Genomic DNA, 17,740 nt, shown 5'->3' with positions numbered 1-17,740 from the left:
CTTTGAGGTGGGCGGTTGTTGAACTTTTCGTAGTGCTAGGTAGCTGATTAGAGGAGCCTCTGGCTGCTGGCCGGCAGTGCTAAGCTTTGAGAAATCCCTTTTTAGAAAGCTTTGACATTTGCGTCAGCTGGGCTTTCCTGACGAAGACTGTGAACAAGCCACAGCCCCAAGAAACTAATTAAGGCCTGAGATCTTGAGAAAAGTTATCCGAGAGCTGAAATCTCTTGGGGAGCCCATCTTTGTTGCGTGGTGCTCCTTTCCTCTTTCCACTCTAATGTTGTGCAGAACAAAAATCCTACACTGTCTCTTGCTAAAAATGTTTGCTAACAGACCGTTTGACCAGGGTTGCCTAAAGTTTTGCATGGGACTGTAAGTACGCACTGTTTGTAATGAAAGATGCAATAGTTGAGTTGATCATGATATGGATAAGATATTTTCCTATTGTCCACCCCTACTGTGACCCACCTGAAGCAGGGCATGAGGATGTTTGTTGAATTAGCTAATGATAACTGTTGCTTGTGGGAGTTGTTCAGGACTGAGCCCCTGTCCTGGGCCTTGTAGGAGGGAGAGAATTGGTGGAGCAGCCCCCTCTGGTGAGCAGCATTGTACGCACTCAGAAGCAGTGCATCATGGGAAGTGTTGTGGTTTTCGGAAACATGGCAAAGTAAAGCGTTTTGTGAGGCAGCACACCAATGCATTTGTTGGTGATGTCTTTGTTTGTGTGTGTGTGTATGTAGGGTCTTTGTTGCAGTGTTTTATTTCAGTGTCTGGGTGGTGTAACGCATGTAGTCTTTACCGTCTCAGTGAAGAGGACAGCCAGTGGTGGTCCCACTCCCCCAGTGTGTGAAGAACTCATACTTACCTGGCAGGGGAGATACCATGATCAAGAAGGTGGTTCACCCAGGGTGAGGCTCAACCATTGCACTCCAGTTGTGCTGACCCCTGCGAATTCCCCAAATGTGGGAATCTCGACTGCATAATTTCTGGTAGTGGGGGACTGCGTTTGCGCTCTCCCCTGATTTTCTCGTCTAACGATAGATTGCTCTTACAAAACAGTCCTTGGGATGTCAAATTGCTTTTGCGTGCTGTGACGCCTGCGGGGGGGTAGCTGCTGTCATAACCCAGCTGCTTCAAGTGGCTTTCTTCACGTGTCTTTACTTCTTACGTGCTTGACAAGTCGGAACTGACTTCAGGATCCACACGTGGCACCTTCCAAAATGGGAAAAGATCTGAAGCTTTAGAAAGAAGCAAAAAAGACATCAATTCCTACAAAACGTTTCTACACCCTCTTTTAGTCGCTACACTCAATCCATTCAAGCAGCCCTGATTACGCTGTCCTTACAACGGACATGTGAGCAGTGAGTGTTGTGGAAGCACTGGCCATATCCACCATCTGCTCAGACAAGAATATTGGGACACATTGGGATGTCATTTCTCACAATAAGGCTGAATATCACGTCAGGTCAAGTGCTTTTATTGTCGTTCTTCACTGTAACTTGTTGACATTGAAACGAGACGTCGTTCTTCAAGCCCATGCAGCAACACAAGACAGCGGGACATTTCACAGGAACGCATAGAATGGAGATACAAGACTGGTCGGCCCACAGGAGCCCTTTCCAAAATGCATCAGGCTCATTGTTTAGACTGTGGAACAGTCCACCATCACTCCAGAGCCTGCTAAATCTTTACTCCAAGAGGGACCTCAAGTTGGCCTTTGGCCTCGGCCCTTCCTTTTGACTGCCATTTCTCAACAACGTTACGTGCTGAGGAAGCGGCTACCTTAAAACGCTTTTCCTATAGCCTTCTCCTGCTTTGAGGTGGGCGGTTGTTGAACTTTTCGTAGTGCTAGGTAGCTGATTAGAGGAGCCTCTGGCTGCTGGCCGGCAGTGCTAAGCTTTGAGAAATCCCTTTTTAGAAAGCTTTGACATTTGCGTCAGCTGGGCTTTCCTGACGAAGACTGTGAACAAGCCACAGCCCCAAGAAACTAATTAAGGCCTGAGATCTTGAGAAAAGTTATCAGAGAGCTGAAATCTCTTGGGGAGCCCATCTTTGTTGCGTGGTGCTCCTTTCCTCTTTCCACTCTAATGTTGTGCAGAACAAAAATCCTACACTGTCTCTTGCTAAAAATGTTTGCTAACAGACCGTTTGACCAGGGTTGCCTAAAGTTTTGCACGGGACTGTAAGTACGCACTGTTTGTAATGAAAGATGCAATAGTTGAGTTGATCATGATATGGATAAGATATTGTCCTATTGTCCACCCCTACTGTGACCCACCTGAAGCAGGGCATGAGGATGTTTGTTGAATTAGCTAATGATAACTGTTGCTTGTGGGAGTTGTTCAGGACTGAGCCCCTGTCCTGGGCCTTGTAGGAGGGAGAGAATTGGTGGAGCAGCCCCCTCTGGTGAGCAGCATTGTACGCACTCAGAAGCAGTGCATCATGGGAAGTGTTGTGGTTTTCGGAAACATGGCAAAGTAAAGCGTTTTGTGAGGCAGCACACCAATGCATTTGTTGGTGATGTCTTTGTTTGTGTGTGTGTGTATGTAGGGTCTTTGTTGCAGTGTTTTATTTCAGTGTCTGGGTGGTGTAACGCATGTAGTCTTTACCGTCTCAGTGAAGAGGACAGCCAGTGGTGGTCCCACTCCCCCAGTGTGTGAAGAACTCATACTTACCTGGCAGGGGAGATACCATGATCAAGAAGGTGGTTCACCCAGAGTGAGGCTCAACCATTGCACTCCAGTTGTGCTGACCCCTGTGAATTCCCCAAATGTGGGAATCTCGACTGCATAATTTCTGGTAGTGGGGGACTGCGTTCGCGCTCTCCCCTGATTTTCTCGTCTAACGATAGATTGCTCTTACAAAACAGTCCTTGGGACGTCAAATTGCTTTTGCGTGCTGTGACGCCTGCGGGGGGGTAGCTGCTGTCATAACCCAGCTGCTTCAAGTGGCTTTCTTCACGTGTCTTTACTTCTTACGTGCTTGACAAGTCGGAACTGACTTCAGGATCCACACGTGGCACCTTCCAAAATGGGAAAAGATCTGAAGCTTTAGAAAGAAGCAAAAAAGACATCAATTCCTACAAAACGTTTCTACACCCTCTTTTAGTCGCTACACTCAATCCATTCAAGCAGCCCTGATTACGCTGTCCTTACAACGGACATGTGAGCAGTGAGTGTTGTGGAAGCACTGGCCATATCCACCATCTGCTCAGACAAGAATATTGGGACACATTGGGATGTCATTTCTCACAATAAGGCTGAATATCACGTCAGGTCAAGTGCTTTTATTGTCGTTCTTCACTGTAACTTGTTGACATTGAAACGAGACGTCGTTCTTCAAGCCCATGCAGCAACACAAGACAGCGGGACATTTCACAGGAACGCATAGAATGGAGATACAAGACTGGTCGGCCCACAGGAGCCCTTTCCAAAATGCATCAGGCTCATTGTTTAGACTGTGGAACAGTCCACCATCACTCCAGAGCCTGCTAAATCTTTACTCCAAGAGGGACCTCAAGTTGGCCTTTGGCCTCGGCCCTTCCTTTTGACTGCCATTTCTCAACAACGTTACGTGCTGAGGAAGCGGCTACCTTAAAACGCTTTTCCTATAGCCTTCTCCTGCTTTGAGGTGGGCGGTTGTTGAACTTTTCGTAGTGCTAGGTAGCTGATTAGAGGAGCCTCTGGCTGCTGGCCGGCAGTGCTAAGCTTTGAGAAATCCCTTTTTAGAAAGCTTTGACATTTGCGTCAGCTGGGCTTTCCTGACGAAGACTGTGAACAAGCCACAGCCCCAAGAAACTAATTAAGGCCTGAGATCTTGAGAAAAGTTATCCGAGAGCTGAAATCTCTTGGGGAGCCCATCTTTGTTGCGTGGTGCTCCTTTCCTCTTTCCACTCTAATGTTGTGCAGAACAAAAATCCTACACTGTCTCTTGCTAAAAATGTTTGCTAACAGACCGTTTGACCAGGGTTGCCTAAAGTTTTGCACGGGACTGTAAGTACGCACTGTTTGTAATGAAAGATGCAATAGTTGAGTTGATCATGATATGGATAAGATATTGTCCTATTGTCCACCCCTACTGTGACCCACCTGAAGCAGGGCATGAGGATGTTTGTTGAATTAGCTAATGATAACTGTTGCTTGTGGGAGTTGTTCAGGACTGAGCCCCTGTCCTGGGCCTTGTAGGAGGGAGAGAATTGGTGGAGCAGCCCCCTCTGGTGAGCAGCATTGTACGCACTCAGAAGCAGTGCATCATGGGAAGTGTTGTGGTTTTCGGAAACATGGCAAAGTAAAGCGTTTTGTGAGGCAGCACACCAATGCATTTGTTGGTGATGTCTTTGTTTGTGTTTGTGTGTATGTAGGGTCTTTGTTGCAGTATTTTATTTCAGTGTCTGGGTGGTGTAACGCATGTAGTCTTTACCGTCTCAGTGAAGAGGACAGCCAGTGGTGGTCCCACTCCCCCAGTGTGTGAAGAACTCATACTTACCTGGCAGGGGAGATACCATGATCAAGAAGGTGGTTCACCCAGGGTGAGGCTCAACCATTGCACTCCGGTTGTGCTGACCCCTGCGAATTCCCCAAATGTGGGAATCTCGACTGCATAATTTCTGGTAGTGGGGGACTGCGTTCGCGCTCTCCCCTGATTTTCTCGTCTAACGATAGATTGTTCTTACAAAACAGTCCTTGGGACGTCAAATTGCTTTTGCGTGCTGTGACGCCTGCGGGGGGGTAGCTGCTGTCATAACCCAGCTGCTTCAAGTAGCTCTCTTCACGTGTCTTTACTTCTTACGTGCTTGACAAGTCGGAACTGACTTCAGGATCCACACGTGGCACCTTCCAAAATGGGAAAAGATCTGAAGCTTTAGAAAGAAGCAAAAAAGACATCAATTCCTACAAAACGTTTCTACACCCTCTTTTAGTCGCTACACTCAATCCATTCAAGCAGCCCTGATTACGCTGTCCTTACAACGGACATGTGAGCAGTGAGTGTTGTGGAAGCACTGGCCATATCCACCATCTGCTCAGACAAGAATATTGGGACACATTGGGATGTCATTTCTCACAATAAGGCTGAATATCACGTCAGGTCAAGTGCTTTTATTGTCGTTCTTCACTGTAACTTGTTGACATTGAAACGAGACGTCGTTCTTCAAGCCCATGCAGCAACACAAGACAGCGGGACATTTCACAGGAACGCATAGAATGGAGATACAAGACTGGTCGGCCCACAGGAGCCCTTTCCAAAATGCATCAGGCTCATTGTTTAGACTGTGGAACAGTCCACCATCACTCCAGAGCCTGCTAAATCTTTACTCCAAGAGGGACCTCAAGTTGGCCTTTGGCCTCGGCCCTTCCTTTTGACTGCCATTTCTCAACAACGTTACGTGCTGAGGAAGCGGCTACCTTAAAACGCTTTTCCTATAGCCTTCTCCTGCTTTGAGGTGGGCGGTTGTTGAACTTTTCGTAGTGCTAGGTAGCTGATTAGAGGAGCCTCTGGCTGCTGGCCGGCAGTGCTAAGCTTTGAGAAATCCCTTTTTAGAAAGCTTTGACATTTGCGTCAGCTGGGCTTTCCTGACGAAGACTGTGAACAAGCCACAGCCCCAAGAAACTAATTAAGGCCTGAGATCTTGAGAAAAGTTATCCGAGAGCTGAAATCTCTTGGGGAGCCCATCTTTGTTGCGTGGTGCTCCTTTCCTCTTTCCACTCTAATGTTGTGCAGAACAAAAATCCTACACTGTCTCTTGCTAAAAATGTTTGCTAACAGACCGTTTGACCAGGGTTGCCTAAAGTTTTGCACGGGACTGTAAGTACGCACTGTTTGTAATGAAAGATGCAATAGTTGAGTTGATCATGATATGGATAAGATATTGTCCTATTGTCCACCCCTACTGTGACCCACCTGAAGCAGGGCATGAGGATGTTTGTTGAATTAGCTAATGATAACTGTTGCTTGTGGGAGTTGTTCAGGACTGAGCCCCTGTCCTGGGCCTTGTAGGAGGGAGAGAATTGGTGGAGCAGCCCCCTCTGGTGAGCAGCATTGTACGCACTCAGAAGCAGTGCATCATGGGAAGTGTTGTGGTTTTCGGAAACATGGCAAAGTAAAGCGTTTTGTGAGGCAGCACACCAATGCATTTGTTGGTGATGTCTTTGTTTGTGTGTGTGTGTGTGTGTATGTAGGGTCTTTGTTGCAGTGTTTTATTTCAGTGTCTGGGTGGTGTAACGCATGTAGTCTTTACCGTCTCAGTGAAGAGGACAGCCAGTGGTGGTCCCACTCCCCAGTGTGTGAAGAACTCATACTTACCTGGCAGGGGAGATACCATGATCAAGAAGGTGGTTCACCCAGGGTGAGGCTCAACCATTGCACTCCGGTTGTGCTGACCCCTGCGAATTCCCCAAACGTGGGAATCTCGACTGCATAATTTCTGGTAGTGGGGGACTGCGTTCGCGCTCTCCCCTGATTTTCTTGTCTAACGATAGATTGCTCTTACAAAACAGTCCTTGGGACGTCAAATTGCTTTTGCGTGCTGTGATGCCTGCGGGGGGGGTAGCTGCTGTCATAACCCAGCTGCTTCAAGTGGCTCTCTTCACGTGTCTTTACTTCTTACGTGCTTGACAAGTCGGAACTGACTTCAGGATCCACACGTGGCACCTTCCAAAATGGGAAAAGATCTGAAGCTTTAGAAAGAAGCAAAAAAGACATCAATTCCTACAAAACGTTTCTACACCCTCTTTTAGTCGCTACACTCAATCCATTCAAGCAGCCCTGATTACGCTGTCCTTACAACGGACATGTGAGCAGTGAGTGTTGTGGAAGCACTGGCCATATCCACCATCTGCTCAGACAAGAATATTGGGACACATTGGGATGTCATTTCTCACAATAAGGCTGAATATTACGTCAGGTCAAGTGCTTTTATTGTCGTTCTTCACTGTAACTTGTTGACATTGAAACGAGACGTCGTTCTTCAAGCCCATGCAGCAACACAAGACAGCGGGACATTTCACAGGAACGCATAGAATGGAGATACAAGACTGGTCGGCCCACAGGAGCCCTTTCCAAAATGCATCAGGCTCATTGTTTAGACTGTGGAACAGTCCACCATCACTCCAGAGCCTGCTTAATCTTTACTCCAAGAGGGACCTCAAGTTGGCCTTTGGCCTCGGCCCTTCCTTTTGACTGCCATTTCTCAACAACGTTACGTGCTGAAGAAGCGGCTACCTTAAAACGCTTTTCCTATAGCCTTCTCCTGCTTTGAGGTGGGCGGTTGTTGAACTTTTCGTAGTGCTAGGTAGCTGATTAGAGGAGCCTCTGGCTGCTGGCCGGCAGTGCTAAGCTTTGAGAAATCCCTTTTTAGAAAGCTTTGACATTTGCGTCAGCTGGGCTTTCCTGACGAAGACTGTGAACAAGCCACAGCCCCAAGAAACTAATTAAGGCCTGAGATCTTGAGAAAAGTTATCCGAGAGCTGAAATCTCTTGGGGAGCCCATCTTTGTTGCGTGGTGCTCCTTTCCTCTTTCCACTCTAATGTTCTGCAGAACAAAAATCCTACACTGTCTCTTGCTAAAAATGTTTGCTAACAGACCGTTTGACCAGGGTTGCCTAAAGATTTGCACGGGACTGTAAGTACGCACTGTTTGTAATGAAAGATGCAATAGTTGAGTTGATCATGATATGGATAAGATATTGTCCTATTGTCCACCCCTACTGTGACCCACCTGAAGCAGGGCATGAGGATGTTTGTTGAATTAGCTAATGATAACTGTTGCTTGTGGGAGTTGTTCAGGACTGAGCCCCTGTCCTGGGCCTTGTAGGAGGGAGAGAATTGGTGGAGCAGCCCCCTCTGGTGAGCAGCATTGTACGCACTCAGAAGCAGTGCATCATGGGAAGTGTTGTGGTTTTCGGAAACATGGCAAAGTAAAGCGTTTTGTGAGGCAGCACACCAATGCATTTGTTGGTGATGTCTTTGTTTGTGTGTGTGTGTATGTAGGGTCTTTGTTGCAGTGTTTTATTTCAGTGTCTGGGTGGTGTAACGCATGTAGTCTTTACCGTCTCAGTGAAGAGGACAGCCAGTGGTGGTCCCACTCCCCAGTGTGTGAAGAACTCATACTTACCTGGCAGGGGAGATACCATGATCAAGAAGGTGGTTCACCCAGGGTGAGGCTCAACCATTGCACTCTGGTTGTGTTGACCCCTGCGAATTCCCCAAATGTGGGAATCTCGACTGCATAATTTCTGGTAGTGGGGGACTGCGTTCGCGCTCTCCCCTGATTTTCTCGTCTAACGATAGATTGCTCTTACAAAACAGTCCTTGGGACGTCAAATTGCTTTTGCGTGCTGTGACGCCTGCGGGGGGGTAGTTGCTGTCATAACCCAGCTGCTTCAAGTGGCTCTCTTCACGTGTCTTTACTTCTTACGTGCTTGACAAGTCGGAACTGACTTCAGGATCCACACGTGGCACCTTCCAAAATGGGAAAAGATCTGAAGCTTTAGAAAGAAGCAAAAAAGACATCAATTCCTACAAAACGTTTCTACACCCTCTTTTAGTCGCTACACTCAATCCATTCAAGCAGTCCTGATTACGCTGTCCTTACAACGGACATGTGAGCAGTGAGTGTTGTGGAAGCACTGGCCATATCCACCATCTGCTCAGACAAGAATATTGGGACACATTGGGATGTCATTTCTCACAATAAGGCTGAATATTACGTCAGGTCAAGTGCTTTTATTGTCGTTCTTCACTGTAACTTGTTGACATTGAAACAAGACGTCGTTCTTCAAGCCCATGCAGCAACACAAGACAGCGGGACATTTCACAGGAACGCATAGAATGGAGATACAAGACTGGTCGGCCCACAGGAGCCCTTTCCAAAATGCATCAGGCTCATTGTTTAGACTGTGGAACAGTCCACCATCACTCCAGAGCCTGCTAAATCTTTACTCCAAGAGGGACCTCAAGTTGGCCTTTGGCCTCGGCCCTTCCTTTTGACTGCCATTTCTCAACAACGTTACGTGCTGAGGAAGCGGCTACCTTAAAACGCTTTTCCTATAGCCTTCTCCTGCTTTGAGGTGGGCGGTTGTTGAACTTTTCGTAGTGCTAGGTAGCTGATTAGAGGAGCCTCTGGCTGCTGGCCGGCAGTGCTAAGCTTTGAGAAATCCCTTTTTAGAAAGCTTTGACATTTGCGTCAGCTGGGCTTTCCTGACGAAGACTGTGAACAAGCCACAGCCCCAAGAAACTAATTAAGGCCTGAGATCTTGAGAAAAGTTATCCGAGAGCTGAAATCTCTTGGGGAGCCCATCTTTGTTGCGTGGTGCTCCTTTCCTCTTTCCACTCTAATGTTGTGCAGAACAAAAATCCTACACTGTCTCTTGCTAAAAATGTTTGCTAACAGACCGTTTGACCAGGGTTGCCTAAAGTTTTGCACGGGACTGTAAGTACGCACTGTTTGTAATGAAAGATGCAATAGTTGAGTTGATCATGATATGGATAAGATATTGTCCTATTGTCCACCCCTACTGTGACCCACCTGAAGCAGGGCATGAGGATGTTTGTTGAATTAGCTAATGATAACTGTTGCTTGTGGGAGTTGTTCAGGACTGAGCCCCTGTCCTGGGCCTTGTAGGAGGGAGAGAATTGGTGGAGCAGCCCCCTCTGGTGAGCAGCATTGTACGCACTCAGAAGCAGTGCATCATGGGAAGTGTTGTGGTTTTCGGAAACATGGCAAAGTAAAGCGTTTTGTGAGGCAGCACACCAATGCATTTGTTGGTGATGTGTTTGTTTGTGTGTGTGTGTGTGTGTGTGTGTGTGTAGGGGATTTGTTGCAGTGTTTTATTTCAGTGTCTGGGTGGTGTAACGCATGTAGTCTTTACCGTCTCAGTGAAGATGACAGCCAGTGGTGGTCCCACTCCCCAGTGTGCTCAACCATTGCACTCTGGTTGTGCTGATTTCTGCGAATTCCCCCAATGTGTGCATCTCGACTGCATAATTTTTAGAGGGGTAGTGGGGGACTGCGTTTGCGTTTTCTTCTGATTTTCTTGTCTAACAACAAATTGATTTTACAAAACAGTCCTGAGATGTCAAGCTGCATTTGCGTGCGTTGATGCTGTCAGGGGTAGGTGGTGTCATAACCCAGCTGCTTCAAGTGGCTCTCTTCATGTGTCTTTACTTCTCATGTGCTTGACAAATTGGAAGTCATTTTTCGATCCAGACATGGCACATTCCAAAAGGGGAAAAGATCTGAAGTTTTAGAAAGAAACTTTCTGCAAACTTATACAGCAACACAAGACACAGAATGGTAAATATGTTCAACCATTTAACTTTCAAGCCTCTCAGGTTAGCAAATGCATGTTAGCTTGTTCCGCCAGAGCATGGGTCAATCTATCACTCCTTTGTCTGGATATTGTTGACCATGGACCTAGTCCAGCACCCAGACCTGAACATCATTGAAAACATGTGAATAGGCTTCGAATGAACTGGTACAGCAAGATGGTCTAAGAATCTTGCAGAATTAGAAGTCTATTGCAAGGAAAAATAACTGAAAGACTCATTTTTTTTCTTTCATGGTTTTATTGTGTTTATGTACCATGGTATCTCTATTTCAGATAATATATTAAATCTGTACATTTTAAACAATAATTCATGTTTAGTGTATATATTATCTGTGTATATATTCTATTCTATTATATTCTATCACTCACACTACTCACATAACATATTCTTACCATTGGTGCTCAACCTTTTGCATGCCCTGGTATTACTGTCTTTTCTTTGAGCACTTACTGGCTTAAAGCAGTTTGCAAAAATGTGCTCTAAAAAAACAACTGCAAACAAGTCCAGTCCAATAGGTATGATGCATGTATCTATCATTGTAAACTTGAGCTTGCAAGTTACCATGTGTACATAGTCTGGTAAAAAGTGAACTGCTGTCACAAAATTCCATGATTTCCATGAGTTTAAAGGTTACTTTGATGACCCGACTATGTAACCCACTCTATAATGAAACACCACCACTGGATGGGAACAATAGAAGACCCTTACAATGGACATGATGCACCGCTACAGCCTTCAAATTCTGTGACATTGGTAACGTCTTTAATACGCCTCTCTACAGCCACAGGAACTGAGCGGCAGTTACTCGATACATGCATATATGCATGTGCTTGTGCTCATGTGCTTATGGTACATGGTGAGTTATCTGCAGTTTACAATGTTCTCTAATGGGTTCAACGTGAGGTATATTTAATAAGTAGTTTTGGCAACATGATGAACACTTCATGCTACAGTAAGTATGTACGTCTCCGTCATTCCAATAAAACAGCTCTGATCTGTTTGTGCCAGACACCACAGAACACCTTCAAAGCTTTTGTGGTGTCCAAGGCTCAGATCTTTATGGTTGCCCATTTTCCCTGCTTTTAACACATCACCTTCAAGAACTTTTCACTTGCTGCAGATGCCACTGTAGGTAGGTATATATAATATGTTTTTCACTTTACTTGTGAAGTGGTACTAATGATATGTTCAAGTTTGGAAAAAATCATAGACTGCATTTCAACATAAGAAAATGTGTTTAAAATGGGTTTATGTGTGGTCAAGTGTAAGGAATGGAAACTGGGGTTCAGTTCCAAACTCCCAGTGTAATTTATTAATGTCCACGCCATGAAAAAATAGAAAAGAAAAACCTCTACAAAAAGGAAAATGAAAAGTATGTCAGTACACAAGGGCTCAAGTTGGCTCATCTCTTACTTTATTTAACCTTAATTCTTTCTCCCCCCACAGGTGCTCCAGTATAAGGCTCTCCCTCTCCCTTTTAGTTACCGTAGGGCCCTTAGGCTACTATAAAAAGGCGAGGCTGATTGGGCCCCTATTCCTACAGAAGTCCCCAAGGATCAAGATCAGGTATGTACATACATACGCTTTCCTTTAACAGTAACACAGGTTGATAAAAGGGTCCCATAGCAGTCTTGGTGATTAGGTCAACCTTGTGGCCTCATCACAGTCCCAGCCATTTCTAGGATGGCAGTACCATGATACCGTGGGGGTGACAGTACCATGATTTGTGTCTGCTTTACTGCCTTGGGACCAGAACACCTCGCCATTTACTGACCTGAATTCTGGATACTATTAGCAATGAGGGTATCTGTCTATAGAATTTCAGGGTATCTGTCTTTGGTTTCACTCCATTAATCCCTTTCGGTTAAGCTTCAGTTCACAGACAAAGGCCAGACCTTAACCAAGCGGAAACATAGTGGAATGACAAAAAGAGCAGCTCATGTAAGAAAGCCCACCATCATCACTGTAAATTGGTCCAACCCACCGTGCAGGATGGAAATGCTTGGTCATTTCTATCTAGTTAAAAAAATTCTGAATCACCAGGTTAGACTAAAAAACATATCAAAAGAAGTCTGAGATTTAAAATCAGTATGATGCATGAAAATGTACTAAGTGTACTAAGCAGTATCATTTAAATCAGTGATTCTCAACCCTGAGCAGGCCCTGCATCTGAATGATGGAGCCACATGCTACTCAGCTATCCAACACATTTAGCGGAGCCACAGGCCAAAGATCAGGCACAATAAAGCAAATCAGATAGATCTTCTGGATGTCTTTCCTTTGTGAACATCTTTACATATTGGTCTACGTACCTCCCCATAAAATCACCAGTTTCACGAAAAAGGGGGTGGATGACAGAAAGCTTGGAGACCAGATACTATCAGCTTCACGTTGTTGGTTGCAGATAAAAGCTTGGGCTCAAAAAGTGAAATGACCATCACTGCACTGACTTTATACATTTAAGTGATATTCAGAATCGTCAAATTTACAGTATGTGTCTCTTCTCAGGAGCGTTAACTGAAGTTAAACCCCAATTTACTCCTTTAAATCAGGTCATTTCACCAGGATGAGATTATTTTAATTAATTATTCAGAAAAGACGTCTAAAATGTATCATTAGTCCATGAGTTGGCATTATCTGTCATCGACACCACCTGAATGAAGCAAAGGCTCTGTGGGCTTGTGTGTGCAGAGACAGCTGTGAAGGTGCTGTAAGGAGTTTAATCCGTGGGCGCTCCCTTGTGGACTTTCAGGGAAAAAGAAACCCACAAAAAAAAGCAGCCGCCCAACGTGGGGCTCGAACCCACGACCCTGAGATTAAGAGTCTCATGCTCTACCGACTGAGCTAGCCGGGCTGCTGGAGACACAGGCGTCGTAAGCGGGGTCGAGAGTGCATGAAGCACGTCTGTGTTTTGATTTGGTCTAAAAGTCTAAAACGGGATTACATTTGACTGACTTTGGATTGAGCAAAGTCACTGTAGACCAGAAAGTTCTCTCAAAACGGGATAAATCTACAAAGACATCTGCAAAAGCATCCGCTTCATTAATGCAGCGTCCATCCAGGAGCTGCCAGGCTGGTGTGAGCCAGAGTCAGGACTGAGGGGTCAGAGAGCAGAGCTCGAAGAGATGCTCAGCCGCCAGAGAACTAGAGAGTGGAGAACACCGCCACTTCGACGCTGGTGGTAGAAGAGCGCTGGAACATGGATTTGTAGGGCTGATTTTGATCAGATCGACGAACACAGACTGGGGATTACCCGACGAAAGGAGGAAAGCACCCCGAAGCACACAGCGTCTCTGCTTCACCTAGAAAGAACTACGGAATAACAGCACGGACAAAACGAGAAGCTGAAACGTGGTAAGCTTTCACTGTCTTGGCTCTGCTGCCATCTACTGGGTGTATTTTTTAAATGCCCTGTTTTCCGGGTGTCCAATCCTGTCTGTACAGGGCAGATGTGTCTGCAGGTCTTTACTCCATAAACCAGCAGCACAGCGGATTCCACTAGTTTGAGCAATTGGCTTTTGCTTGAATTAAAGGTCTGCAGACACAAAATTAGACACCCCTGCTTTACCTAGACTCACTCTATCTTGATCCTGAAGTCAGTTCCGACTTGTCAAGCACGTAAGAAGTAAAGACACGTGAAGCAGCTGAGTTATGACCCTAGCTACCCCCGCCGGCATCACAGCACGCAAAAGCAATTTGATATCCCAAGGACTGTTTTGTAAGAGCAATCTATCGTTAGACGAGAAAATCAGGGGAGAGCGCGAACGCAGTCCCCCACTACCAGAAATTATGCAGTCGAGATTCCCACATTTGGGGAATTCGCAGGGGTCAGCACAACCGGAGTGCAATGGTTGAGCCTCACCCTGGGTGAACCACCTTCTTGATCATGGTATCTCCCCTGCCAGGTAAGTATGAGTTCTTGACATTACATGGAGCGTAGTCACCATCGGCTCTACTCTGTATCTAGACGGTAAAGATTAATTACGGCATACTCACCCAATTAATCATTAAAATCCACAATAACACATTGAACACATTGTAGTTCTCTACAATTATCTAGATGAGGCTAAATCTGTGTTTTTTAACCATATACACGCAATGTGCTGTTCCCATGATGCACCGCGTGTGATCATCGCGTGACCATCCACTCGCCACTCGAACACGGTTTCACGTTTATATCGGTGCACTAAAACGAGCACCACACCCAAAGCGCACACACACACACACACACACACACACACACACACACAGACAGACAGACTCGATGTGAATATCTACAGCTTGTTTGCATTAATAAACCGAAAGAGAACTGCAGGCTTTGCTCGCTTTTTTTCCCGTCAGCAGATTCAACACGGAGCTAGATATGTCCAGATAACAAACCTCTCACTGTTTCACGCGTAGATATATTTTTGCAGTTTTTAATTTTAACAGCAGCTCATGATCCTCCTGCATGGCATCGCAAACACCCCCCCCCCCCCACACACACACACACACACGCTCTTTTTTTAACCGATGAAAAGGGGGTGCACCGTTCCCGGAAGTACTGCAATACCGGATCGATGCGTGGAGTGGACGGAGCAAGCCCCTATTCCATCTCCCTGTTCCAAAAATCAATTTAATATATGGTCCCCGGGTAGGAGAACTATCAGATATTAAACTGATAAGAACAGATTTTTCTTTCGAAAAAAGTTTTATTGTCACAATTTCAGTTCATTTCCATTTCATTCATTTCACAACATTTTAAAAAGCTTTTCTTTTTACAATCATATTTCATCTTAATAAATAATTTCATAAAACCAATAGATAAGATCATTTTTACACATAAAAGTCAGTTAAGAGCAGAGATCAGTAAAAACATTCAATAAAAGCTTTCGTGTGTGTGTGTGTGTGTAAAAGTCCAGTTAGGTTTTCTTTAAAAAGTGAAATACAATTACAATAAAAGCTTATACAAGTTTCAATAAATAAATGGGATAAATAAGACAATAAATATTCAATAAATAAATAAATAAACAAATAAATATTCATTCAGTAAAATCAGTTCAGTCTAAAAGTCTTTGCTAAAACAGTCTCTTTGTGCAGGACCGGGGTGAGCCACTATCAAGCTGGCACCACCTCGCTCCCCAGAAGTCGCGATGCTTCAGTGTCCGGGCTCAGCGGAGATCCTCCCCTGTGCCCGCTGCTCCTTTCTTGGTTGCGGTCTTGCCGGGTGCATCTACGGGAGCCAGCGACCGTGGTGGTCTGGACCCCCCTGCGTGTGACCCCGGCCCCCTCCTCCGAATGTCGGCGTGCGGTGTCCCCTGCAGCGATGATGTAACCAGCGCAGATAGAGCGTGCAGGGGCACCGTCACTCGCTTCCCCACCAGCAGGTTGCGGGAGGTCCACAGGGCGGCCTTCACGCCGTTAAGGGTGAGCCAGAGCGCTGTAAACTCTGCAGCTGGTAGTCGGTCTATGCCCTGGCCCACCCCGTTTACCGCTAGCCGGTAAACTGACGGCTGGACCTCCCCTGCTGGCAGGCTCGGGCATTGCAGGGGGCCGGTTATGGCCCACAGGTCCCTCGCCACGCTGCACTCCCAGAGCACGTGCCGCACGGTCTCTGGTTCGCCACACCCAGGCCGTGGGCACGTGGGGTTGGACGCCATTCCCCGAGAGTGCATCACGGCCCTGACCGGGAGGATCTCATGGGCCGCCATCCACGACAGGTCTTTGTGCTTGTTCTGGAGAGCGGGGTGGGCTGCGTTCCTCCAAACTGCCTTGGCCTCACTTAGTGTGAGGCCGGGAACTGGGCTCACCTCTTCCCGGTCCTGCACAAGAGAGACTGATAAGAACAGATACTACACTTGATCTTAGCCAAAAGGCCGAGAAGCGATACCCACAAAGGTTCCCAACTAGGCGGGTCATTCTTTAAAAGACTAAACACGAAGACAGCGAAACTCTTTCAGTCCAGAGTCACTCTGAGAAGACCCAGGAGATCGCTGATGGGTCGGTTTTGACTCGTTGAATGGTGCACGGTAAACGATTATCCCCTCAACATGTAAAAGTCAGAGGAAATGTTAATGAGCTGCAGGACTGACCAATCACAAACGAGGACTCGCATTTTTTTAGTGCACAGATTTTAAACCTCATTTTTCCACAGAACGTCATTTTAAAGCTGACTAATGATAAACCCCCAATTAACTCAGCCACCACCAAGGCAGCAAAACTACAGGAGAATGGTTTGAGGGGGGTGTTTTGTAATCGAGTAGCGCCTTTCTGCGGCCAAACGAGGTACTGCAGGGGGAATACTGTCCATGGTTTTCTCGGAGACACGAAAAATATTAAATAAACACTAAGAGCAAAATAATAATTCAACCGTAAAAACATTGGGAGAGGACAGACCTGCAGTTTATTAGCAGAACAGAGGAGAGTGAAGCTGGCTTGCCACGTGGCACCTTTTAAAGCCACAAATTCAGGATGAGAATCGTTTCAACACACAGTACAACTTTCAAACCAGTAACAGCTTTAATATCAATCACAAGTACCTAGAACATACATTTAGTTTTTTAATTTATATTAAAAATACATAAAGTCTAAAATATCCTACAAAAATACATAATAATAATAATAATAAAAATAATAATAATAATAATAAATGAAATATGAGAACATATTGCTATTAAGACTTAATACTTATCACCTGTGAAAGTGGCAGACGAGCAGCGAATTAGGGGGAAATAATGTGAGGTTGTTAAAAATAGTGCAAATAGTCTCTCAAACAGACCCAAACTGCCCGACTAACGGAAATAGAGTAGCGCGGTTACGTAAATGTACGCTTATTTCCTGAAGGTTGATTTGACTTTTAGTAAACGAGTGTACAGGTTTTAATAAGCTACTATCTTCAGACAGCAGACCTCGCATCTCCTGTTTCTGTAAAGTCAAAAAAGTGTCCAGTTCAGGGTGTGCATCCTTCGAAGGACAGGATCGATGAGACGTTGCGTCACGAAACTCCTAATTTTAATTATGTTTAGTTTGGGTGTCATTGATTGTATTGTTATATATATATATATACATTTCAGCAAAAGTGTGTTTATTGACACCTTTGCCGACCCGCAATGAACCTTGGGATATGTTGGCTGGCGATAGATCCACCCGTCGGATCCTTCTTTACCGCGGAAAGGACGGATTTCTCATCGGCCGCCTACGAAAGAGCCTTCGAAATGGGGCAGCCTCGCGCCACTGTGACGCAGTCGGCCTATAAATACAGCCTCTGTAGGTGCAGCCCCTGAATTGGGACACAGTAAAGGTCAGACTCGCTGCACCGCCCCTGGAGACTAAAGGTGATGAGGGCTCGTTTAGATGGTTGATTTCACGTGTTGGCAGTTTATACTGTTTTTTTTTTTTTTTTAATCAAATTAAACAATAATGCATTTTTAAACAGGAA

General features: G+C 45.7%; 7 non-coding genes and 2 pseudogenes across 7 annotated transcripts; 5 read left to right on the top strand and 4 right to left on the bottom strand.

Moving 5' to 3' along the window:
- The first annotated feature begins 854 nt into the window (after positions 1-854).
- LOC140563117 (U1 spliceosomal RNA) lies at positions 855-1,018 on the top strand. Its single transcript, XR_011980351.1, has one exon. It is a non-coding gene; the product is annotated as a U1 spliceosomal RNA (small nuclear RNA).
- Positions 1,019-2,664: 1,646 nt separating this feature from the next.
- LOC140563138 (U1 spliceosomal RNA) lies at positions 2,665-2,828 on the top strand. Its single transcript, XR_011980370.1, has one exon. It is a non-coding gene; the product is annotated as a U1 spliceosomal RNA (small nuclear RNA).
- Positions 2,829-4,474: 1,646 nt separating this feature from the next.
- Positions 4,475-4,638, top strand: LOC140563092 (U1 spliceosomal RNA). Its single transcript, XR_011980327.1, has one exon. It is a non-coding gene; the product is annotated as a U1 spliceosomal RNA (small nuclear RNA).
- Positions 4,639-6,289: 1,651 nt separating this feature from the next.
- Positions 6,290-6,453, top strand: LOC140563048 (U1 spliceosomal RNA). The gene has a single exon (XR_011980286.1). It is a non-coding gene; the product is annotated as a U1 spliceosomal RNA (small nuclear RNA).
- A 1,646-nt stretch (positions 6,454-8,099) lies between these two features.
- On the top strand, positions 8,100-8,263 carry LOC140563061 (U1 spliceosomal RNA). Its single transcript, XR_011980298.1, has one exon. It is a non-coding gene; the product is annotated as a U1 spliceosomal RNA (small nuclear RNA).
- A 4,841-nt stretch (positions 8,264-13,104) lies between these two features.
- Positions 13,105-13,177, bottom strand: trnak-cuu (transfer RNA lysine (anticodon CUU)). The gene has a single exon. It is a non-coding gene; the product is annotated as a tRNA-Lys (tRNA).
- An 895-nt stretch (positions 13,178-14,072) lies between these two features.
- On the bottom strand, positions 14,073-14,236 carry LOC140563080 (U1 spliceosomal RNA). Its single transcript, XR_011980316.1, has one exon. It is a non-coding gene; the product is annotated as a U1 spliceosomal RNA (small nuclear RNA).
- Positions 14,237-14,841: 605 nt separating this feature from the next.
- On the bottom strand, positions 14,842-15,016 carry LOC140563167 (U2 spliceosomal RNA; annotated as a pseudogene).
- A 1,068-nt stretch (positions 15,017-16,084) lies between these two features.
- Positions 16,085-16,190, bottom strand: LOC140563172 (U2 spliceosomal RNA; annotated as a pseudogene).
- Positions 16,191-17,740: the final 1,550 nt, after the last annotated feature.

Source organism: Salminus brasiliensis, chromosome 9, assembly GCF_030463535.1.
Source record: "Salminus brasiliensis chromosome 9, fSalBra1.hap2, whole genome shotgun sequence".
Classification (NCBI taxonomy): domain Eukaryota; kingdom Metazoa; phylum Chordata; class Actinopteri; order Characiformes; family Bryconidae; genus Salminus; species Salminus brasiliensis.
Note: the sequence above shows the minus strand (reverse complement) of the source record. Positions and strands in the feature narration are given on the sequence as shown.